The sequence below is a fragment of the Myotis daubentonii genome, chromosome 6, assembly GCF_963259705.1.
Source record: "Myotis daubentonii chromosome 6, mMyoDau2.1, whole genome shotgun sequence".
In the NCBI taxonomy this organism is placed as follows: Eukaryota; Metazoa; Chordata; class Mammalia; order Chiroptera; family Vespertilionidae; genus Myotis; species Myotis daubentonii.
In genome coordinates, this window is record NC_081845.1 from 5,279,515 (window position 1) to 5,289,736 (window position 10,222).

Here is a 10,222-nt window from a genome sequence, read left to right on the forward strand (position 1 = left end):
GCTGTGCCTCACCCTGCGCGGCACTGATCTCTGCAGCTTGGAGATGCTCAACTGCTTGCCAACGATCACAAAGCGCTCCTGTGGTGATGGGATAGGGCCCAAACCCTGAGAATTTCCCTGGCAAAGCGCTGCCGCCTCGGTGAGCTGTGTCAAAGGGAGAGGAGATTCATTTAATCGAAAAAGAAAAAGATCAGTAAGGAAAACGTGGTGGGGGTGGCGATTAGAAAAAGACACGAAGTTATAAGGAGTTAAGAATTTTAAAAAATGGAATTTACAAGCGGCCATCCCAAAGCAGGTTAAGGGAATGAGTAGGGTCTTATACAATCTGAATTGAGTTCCAGTGGTGTTAGATATTGCATGATGGATAAGCACATTATGGGGACTATTAAGTGCTTTTTGGCTACACTGTTAAAAAAAACAGCAACTGGCAAGCCTGACATTTCAAGTGAAAGCTCTCATATGCTGTCCTGCCCTTTAGCTCATGGGATCAGTGGGATGCTATTCTTATTCGAATTATTACAAGCACTTTTCTCAGGGTGCCCAATCAAGATCCATGACGTGATGGCTTTAAAATAAAGATTCTCATCCTTGTTGTCAATTAAGACCTAACTTTTCTGGCATTGTGGTTCTGTTTTTTAAAAGTTAGAGATACATACTAAAGTATTTGCACGTGCTTTAAAATACTCCAGCCCACCCACTCCTCCCAAAACATGACAGTATAGATGAAACAATATTGGCAAACTGTTGAAAACTGTTAGTTATCTATTGCAGCAAATTATCACAAACTTAGCAGCCTAAAGCAACACAGATTTATTACCTCAGTTCCCGTGGGTCAGGTGTCCAGGCACCTGGGGTTCTCTGCTCAGGGTCTCACACCTGCCAGCAAGGTGTTGGCCTGGCTGCATTCTTGTCTGGAGCTCAACTGGAAAAGGATCAGTTTCCACACTCAGGTCACTGGCAGCATTCACCTCCTTGCGCCTGTAAGACTGCTGGCTGTCAGCTGGAGTTGGCCATCAGCTCCTAGAGAGCACCCGGAGTTCATTGTCACTGTGGGCTTCCCCAGCATGGCCACTTGACTTCAACAAGCCAGCAAGGAGAGGCCCCAGAGTGAGTCTGCTAGCAAGATGCAGTCTTACATTAGTCATCACACAGAGGTGACATCAAATGTGCCATATTCTGTTGGTGAGAAAGCCAATCACAGGTTTCCACCACTCAGGGGAGGGGATTATAGATGAAAGGGAATGGACATTAGGGTGGGGGGCCCCTCTAAGGGGTGTCCACCACAGTGTACAAGCAAGTCCAATATGCTATTCTTATCTACCACATCTAATGTTTATGTTTGAAATTTTCCTTAATAAAAAGAATTATTCTCTTTAATTATACCTGAATTTTCCATTGCAAGTACGTTTCTAGATAAACTGATGTAATTGTTTGCGGTTCTCTTTCTAGGAGTTCCTGTTTCTTCCCACTCCATGTTTACTCGGCGCTATGGCAATAGTCATGTAGGACACATACCTAAAGAGGCCCACTAGAACCTAGCATGATAGCCACAGATTTGAGCTTGCCACCTAAAAACGACTCTATAAAACATGAGGGGGCTCACTCATTCATTCATTCATTCATGCCACATTTATTTAGGGGCCTCGTTGGTGCTAAGTACTATTTTAGCAGCAGGGATATGAAAGGATCCAAGATGTTGGAGGGCTAGAGGAAGAGGTAGGGAGACAAAACAATGAAGTCAAATAAATGATAAGACAATTTCAGAGAGCAGTGACAGAAATGAAAAAAGCGTTGTGGGATAGACAGGTGGAGCAAGAGACCTTCATGGAGGAGACCTTGGGCAGAGAACCAAATGATGAGAAACAGCAAGTGCAAAGGCCTTAAGGCAGACCCAGCCTGGGAAGGTCCAGGAGTACGAAGAGAGAGGATCAGTGGTAAGAGGTACGGCTGGGAGGTGTCTGGAATTGGTTCTACATGCACTGGGTAGTCACTTAATTCAGGACCACCATTGTATTAAGTGTCGGGTGGTCAGAAAGAATAACAACATACAGTATGTGCCCTCAATGAATATATAGATTCCAAACTTTAATGCTAGGAGGACCTCAGTGCATCTAGAAATACAGACCCAAACACTTGTTCTGCATCTAAGGAAGTTGAGGCCCCAAACGGAAGTGACCTGCTAAAAATTCTTTGAGAATTCCTCACACTAAGAAACAATCTGCAAATGAATTTGAATTGATGTAAAACTTTAGGAAACTCAGGAAGAATTTTTAGTGCCTGCCATGGGCAAGGCAATGTGAAAAGAAGTTAAATGTGGCAGAGAAGCTATGGTCTAGTTCAGGGGACAGGATGGATGGAGATGCATGAGAAAGTAAAGCAGGAAAGAGAATAATGGACTACAAATAACTATTTTCTGGAGTATCTTCTCGTATTAGTCAATATCCTATCTTGGCTCTTTACATACAGCGTGTCCCAAAAAATGTATGCACGCTTTGAATAATTATAAAGGCAGTGTTCATTAAGATACATTTCATTTTCAAAATGTAATAGAACCTACAGACAAAGTGTGCATACATTGGGGGCGGGGGAGAGGGAAGACACCCTGTATTTAGTTCATCAAATCCAGAGAACAACCCAACAAGGCAAGGAGGAACCTGAAGGTCAGAGAAGTTAGGTGATTTGCTCAAGGTTCCAGCTAGGAAGTACCCAGGCCAGGACTCGGGGCCCAGTGTCGATGTCTGGTTCCCACTTTTTCTCTCCAGCCCACCCCACAGAGGAGAGAGTGTACTGTGTCTGACTACCTGCCACGTGAGTAGCGTGTCTTCCTTTCAGAGGAAGGAGAGACCTCTGAGGCCTAGACTGTAACCAGGTGGGACGCAGGGACTGTGACAATTCGGATGGGCCGGGCTAGAGGGCTTAGATCTCAGGGAAATGGGAATGGGGGAAAAACGCGTGATGTCTAGCTGGAGTAGACTGGGCTTAGGAGGGGGTTCCAGAAAACACTGCTAAGATATTCCTGAAGCGAGATAGGGAGGAGAAGGAGCCTATGAATCTCGGGGTGAGCAAGTTACACTGTGGGCAGCCGAAGCTCAGCCCCTCCAGGGCCTGGGAAGTGGCACAGAGCCTGCCTCGTGCTCACCCCACCTGCGGAGAGAGGAAGCTGGACTTTATCCACCAACCTGCCTGCCATTAGTTAGAGTTCCTTCCGGGAGCATTCACTCTTTATCCTCTTTGCAAGACCTCCCTCCTACAGCTACCAGAGTAGCACTCACAGCACGAAGATGGCCCTCCCTTGGCAGTTGGCGGGATCTTTGATTCCAGTGGGTCTTTCCCTGTTGTCATCTGACACGGGGGCCACTGACAGCAGGGGTTATAGTATCCACAAAATTAGAGCTTTGTGCCTTTCATCTGAGCAGCTCAAAGCATTCCACAAACCCACCTGGGTAATACTCAGCACCCCTCCAGGCAGCCGGGAGGAAGTGTGGGCTTATCTGTGGTGCAAGAAGAAGATACTCAGATCCGAGAACAGTATGTGGGGCCCGCAGGAGTCTGCGTCCTATGTGCTCAAAATATGTAAACGTCAAAGGGACATGGTCCTGGAAGGAGAACTTTGAAATGACCAGAAAGGGACTTCCTCCAAGCCTGTGATGGCAGGAAGTAACTGCTGAAACTCCCAGACCAACAAAGTTCCTCAGAAAGCCAGACACCTGAATTCCTGCCAACCCGGAGGCTTGCTCCCATTTTCACATGTCTCAGCACATCTGGGAACATCTTGTAGCCAAACACATAAGGTGTTTAAGGTAATAAACTCAGCACTACAAGAAAAATTGGATGAGACAGAAAAAAATTAAAAATGTTCTTGTAATTTCCTCAAGTGAGTTTTTCTTGCATTTTAGCACTAAAAAAATACTTTAGTGTTTTTATAAAAATAATACATATGCATTGAAAAAATATTAGAAAGAGAAATTATATTACACATAAATATTTAAAATGGAAAAGTTCAAAATACCATCATCTTAATCGTTAACATTTTGTTGACCCTCCTTATATAGTTCATGTATGCACACATACACATCTATTATCATCTAACAAAAATAGGATGGTATCATGCATGCTTTCACGCTGTATGCATATATATATATATATATATATATATATATATATATATATATTATATACTGTATATATAACTATATATATATATATATATATATATATATATATATATATATATATATATATATAATCGTATTATTTTGCCGCTTAATCTTTCACCCCCACTCCTTCCCAAGTATGTGTCCTCCTCCAGGCTCATATAATTACAGGCAAACATACATACACACATAGATACAGCCCATATTCCAATTTTATTAATTGTCTCAACAATGTCCTCTATAATCCATTTTCCCCAGTTCAGGAGCGAACGTGGCACTCAGACATTAGGTCCCTTGAGTAGCCTTCAATATGGAACAGGCCCCCACCTCTCTCTTTTAGTTTCTGGCTTTTGACAATTCAGAAGAGTACAGGCATTTATTTTGTGTGTGCAGTGTTACTAAGTTTGGGTTTGGCTGGCATTTCTTTACAGTAAAATCCAGGACAGGGCTCCCAGCAGGCTCCAGTCCTGTGCACGCAGGCAGCGTCGCTGAAAGCCTGTGCCTGGGTCAGGCCTGCTGCCCCTTCTGGGCCCACAGTTAGCTCCAACCCTGAGAAGAGCATTTTGGAAGAAGCACGTCCATACTGCTTCCCGCTGCAGGTGCTGGGTAAATCTGGAATGTGCCTGAAGCCCAAACCCAAGCTGACACCCAAATACAGACACTTGTGAATTAAGAGGCAAAAAGGTATGCACTCAATTTTTAAGAAGCAAAAGTTATGAAGAGGTGCACGGCTCTCAGACTATTTTGTTGGTGACTTGTCAGACACGCACCAGAACAGTCAACATCATGGTAAAAGGAGACGCTCTGTATCTGCGATGAGAAACAATTCTACTGAGATCACACCCAGGCAGGAGACCCCAGAATCCAGCGCTGAGTTCTACAAAGTCTATTTCCAAAGGCGAGAGCCCTGCCTCTGTTTCCAGAACACCTACATCTGGACAGTCAGCGCCCACATGCTCCTGTAAGGACTTGAACAAAACAAAGAAATGCTTATCTCAACCAAAAATGCTGCGTAGCCAGAAAGAATTCCAAAAGAATCCACAGTGGATTTCAGAAATTTCTTCTCTCCTCTCTAAAGAATGGATTCTGAGTAATGTCTAAGGCTACTTCTGAACTAAAGCTAGTCAGTGGAACAATGTTTGACTTTTATTATTCTCTGAATACATGGAAACCAGGTCCAAGAACAGACATTTTTTTTTATCCTTGGCATTTCTGGGAAATAAAAACCTCATTGAATGAATAATTGAAACCTACCTACCTCAAAGGTAGGTTGTGAGATCAAAAAAATATGTGGATGTGCCTTCTAAGTAGTCAATTCAATTGCAGGTATTAATCGTATTCTTCTTTTCCCTTTTCTCGGCAGTTTTCATTGTTCATATTTTCTTTCAAAAGAAAATTGAGATCTTTATGAGAGTGTCTACTTACTCACAAGTACGTAGTTTACTGTTGAACTTAGGGGTAGAAGTTAGTGGTTTAATAATAAAATCAGGAGGGGACAAGACAGACTTATTCAAATTGACTTTTTTCCACTAAACTCACCTTAATTACAATCCCTCTATCCTATCTAATAAAGAGGGGTATGTGAATTGACCTTAATACCATCACAAAGATGGCAACACCTACAGCCAATAAGGAGGGAATATGCTAATTGATTACCACACCCTCAAAGATGGCGGCGCCCATAGCCAATAAGGAAGGAATATGCTAATTGACTGACACACCCTCAAAGATGGCAGTGCCCATAGCCAATAAGGAGGGAATATGCTAATTGACTGCCACACCCTCAAAGATGGCAGTGCCCATAGCCAATAAGGAGGGAATATGCTAATTGTCACACCCTCAAAGATGGCGGTGCCCACAGCCACAAGATGGCAGTGCCCAGTCTCCTCAGCCCCGCCTGGGCAGCAGGCATGCATCACCTGCCTCTGGGGTCGCCTCAGCCCCCCAGCCACCCAGGGCTGGCCCAAGGTGCAGGCAAGCCTTGGATGGTGGCTGCCCAGCCGCCCCAGGCCGCCCAAGGCTCAGGTAACCAGGGCTGGCCAAGGCTTGCTCCACTGGCAGTGGCAGCAGCAGAGGTGTGATGGGGTATCGCCTTCCCCTGATCGCCGGGTCACCTCCCGCCCTGAGGGCTCCCTGACTGTGAGAGGGGGCAGGCCGGGCTGAGGGACCCCCCCCCCCAGTGCATGAATTTTCATGCACCGGGCCTCTAGTGGATAAATAAGAGAGAGATATTGGTTGAGCACCCTTTAATACAAAAAAATGAATTTAGCCCAAACTGATTTGGCTCAGTGGATAGAGCATCAGCCTGCGGACTCAGGGGTCCCGGGTTCGGATCCGGTCAGGGGCATGTACCTTGGTTGCGGACACATCCCCAGTGGGGAGTGTGCAGGAGGCAGCTGATCGATGTTTCTAGCTTTCTGTCCCTCTCCCTTCCTCTCTGTAAAAAAATCAATAAAATATATTTTTAAAAAAATGAATTTATATTTTTCATTCAATGCACATTCAAATAAAATTCCTTGTCAATATTTCCTTTTCTTTTGTAAACCTATGACTAATATTTGAATCTTTCCATACTTCCATTTAAAGATAAAATTTGAGCAGTCTTGGATTTAGATTAGTGTCCTCCAATCCCCTCCTCATTGTCTAGTGCAAAATTCAGTAGTAAATGTTGATGATAATGAAATGCCAAATGCTGGGGAGGAGGTGAAATAACAGAGCTCTCATAGACTGCATTCATCCGGTGCTATTCAGAAGAGACAGGTACAGCACAGACACTGAAGCAGTGTGTTTTTTCATAGTAAAAAGAATTGAAATTTGAAATAACATATATGTCCTAGATAAACTATGGATTATTCATACAATGGAATATTATGCAGAGTGACATGGGAAAATTGGAACTATAACATGTAAATTTCAAGACATGTAAATTAAAAAAATGATATAAAATGAAAAGAGAATTTTGCTGAAGGTTACAGACATCTATTATGTTTTTATATGAATTATAATAGGGCATATCATTTGTGTTTATATACATGTATGCGAACTTTCAAAAAAATCCAAAGGATGCCAAACTGAAAATGCGGGATATTTGTTCTCTCTGAAAAGGAAGGAGGAAAGAAGAAAAAGTGGATCCAGAGTTTAAGCTGCGTGATTGACACAGGGGAAATTGTTATATTCAATAGCTCAACTTTTTTAAAACTCTGCAATATTCCTTCACACATTTTTGAGGAACAGAATTTTCTTTCACGTCCACAGCCTGATATGTTTAGAAATGAATGAAAGTGTTTTCAAACAATGCATCTTCTCAGATAAAAACCTATTCTTTAGGAACCAGCAAATGGAAGGGAATTTTCTTTTGACCTTTCCCACTCTGTAATTAGCCAGTTCCTTTCTGGCCTTGTCCCGCACTGATGAGGAAGGTCTGTATCTGCTCACTGAGATACGGAAGGGCACTTCGTCAGCAGGGTTGACTATGGAGGCTCGGGCAAAATGTGAGAGTCGTCAAGCCCAGGTTAGAAGGAATAGCTGGAAAAGTAAGGTGTGTTTCATTCATCACTGCAGTGCAAGTAGGGTAAAGAGCTCAGTTACACATTAAAATTTGTTGGGCTCTCTTGATGGCTTTGTCCACACATACTAGTAAAACCATCACCATAAGAAAAACTTGACTGTGTTACCTGATCTCAACCAGCTCTTCTCTGTTAAATATTTACTACCCTCCTGGCAAAAGGGGAAGTGGCTAATAAAAATTCAATTTTCTTAACTTTGGCATTTTAACAGGGAAACAGAAATATCTGGATTAATACGAGTGTTTGGTGAGCTTAGGGCAAAGTTTTGAAAAAATCTCTTGTAGGCTGAAAAAACAAGAGTATTGAAGGGGACAGCCGAGAAGAAAAAAGCGGATGAAGTCTGTATGATATAAAAAATGTAAAGTTTGACCCTTAAAAGTGTTGGGTGCCCAAGGTAAATCTGAGTAATACTGGTGAGCTATGTCAACATTCCTCACAGGCCACAGAATGACCAGTTGTGTGTGTGCCGCCGCGGTGAGCAGGGAATAACCAATTGTGGAGTCTCATGGGGAAGCTAGCATTTAGCCTGCACCTTTACCAAAACTCTACCCACCCTCAGTCAAAGGTATAAAAAGAAAATTTCAAAACCAAGGATAAAATGCAACTTCCAAGGCATTGTTGAAGTGTTTGGAAAAAAAAAAAAAAGACATGCGTGAAGAATCATTTTTAAAAATATATGTTATGGGCTGAAGTATGCCCCATGCACCCCCGAAATTCCTATGTTGAAGCCCTAATCCCCAGTAACTCAGAATGTGGCTGTGTTTGGAGATAAGGTGTTCAGTCACGGTGGGCCCTAACCCGTTTCACAGACTTACACGGAGGCAGATATGTGAACACACAGAGAGATGATGGCTGTCTCCAAGCCAAGGAGAGAAGCCTCAAAAGAAACCAACCCTGCTGGCACCTTGATCTCGGATTTCTAGCCTCCAGACTTGTGAGAAAGTAAATGTGTGTTGTTTAAGCCACCAGTCTGTGGTACTTTGTTATGGCAACACTAGCAAACGAATTCAATATAGTACACTAAAAATGATGGTCAAAACCCTTTAATATTTAAGCCATATTGTTGAATTTTAAGAAGCATGCTATCAAACACTTGTATAGAAAGATCCAATTTTTATAAAATCGTGGAACTATATACATAAATACTAGAGGCCCAGTGCACAGATTCAGGCACCGGTGGGTTCCCTCGGCCTGGCCTGCGGGGATCAGTGGACCTCTGCGCTGCCACAGCCCAGCCTTACCCACCAGCTCGTCGGGCTCCAGCCCGCTGTCCACGTGTCAGTCCCACGTAGCACAAAGCAGTGCGTGAAGCGGTAGGTGGCCGGGGAGGAGCCCAAGCCCAGGCTGGCCTCCGGGCGCTGCTCCCGCTCATCCTGGCCCCCCTGCACCTGCCACCAACGCTGGGGCCCGCAGGGGGAGTGTCCACAGGAGAGGGTCACACTGCCCCAGCTGCGCTCACCAGCCTTCAGCCTGGCACCTGTCAGCACTGACCAACAGGGGGCAGCTCCTGCACTGAGTGTCTGCCCCCTGGTGGTCAGTGCATGTCATAGCTACTGGCTGGTTGTCCGGTCGTCGGTCATCCAGTCGCTTAGGCTTTTATATAGATAGATTAAAAATGTCATTGGTGATGTTTTGTGTGATTTGAATTTTTTTCTCCATTGGGCTTTTCTGTGTTGGTCCATTATTTGAATAAGCATGTGAGTGGCAACAGTCAAGTGGGAATAAATATATAGAGCAAGAAAAGCATGTAGCTCAGGGCAGAACCTTGGGGGATGCTGTTATTTAAAGGACAGAGGTGGGAGTGAGCAAAGGCAACAAAGAAGGATCCGCGGGAGAGGAGAAACCCCAGGGTCTAATTCCAAAGAAGCTGGTGAAGGGCGGGTGCAGAAGAACAGGGCGCTCGCTAGTGGTAAGCACTGCAGAGCTGCCTGGAGGTCAGGCAGGAGCATGTTGCACCGGGAAGTCATTTCCTCGGGGAGCAGTTTGAAGGAGGCGGGGCCAGTTTGTGAGGGTCTGTGGGGAGAACGGGCAGCGAGGAAGGAAGGCAGCAAAGCCATGAATAATGAAGAAATGACAGACCTTCAGGAACTGAAGCACACTGTCATCATCATACTAAGAATAGCCTGAATACACACCCGGGATGTGGAGATGCCCGTTACCCTAGAAACCCAGGGAAGGGTACCGCGGCAACATGGGCAGCTGTTTCTGCATGGTACCAAAGGTGTTTCTAGATCCATTCATTCTAGTGTAATCTGTCAATTAGCCTGTAGTTTGTGCTAAGTGGGAAGATGTTTCTATGAACCACAGGTCTTGACAGTGAAATCTCTTCATAGCCCCTCTAAGCTAAGGGGCTGGCAGCAACCAGCAGAACTGGCTCCTAGCCAGGTTCCATAATGGGGCAAGAACACGCTTGGAAATGTATTTGATGACAGGAATGTGCCTTCTCGTCTGGTTTCCCTACCTTTTAGCCAGGTTCCCTTGGGATGAGGACACACAGACACA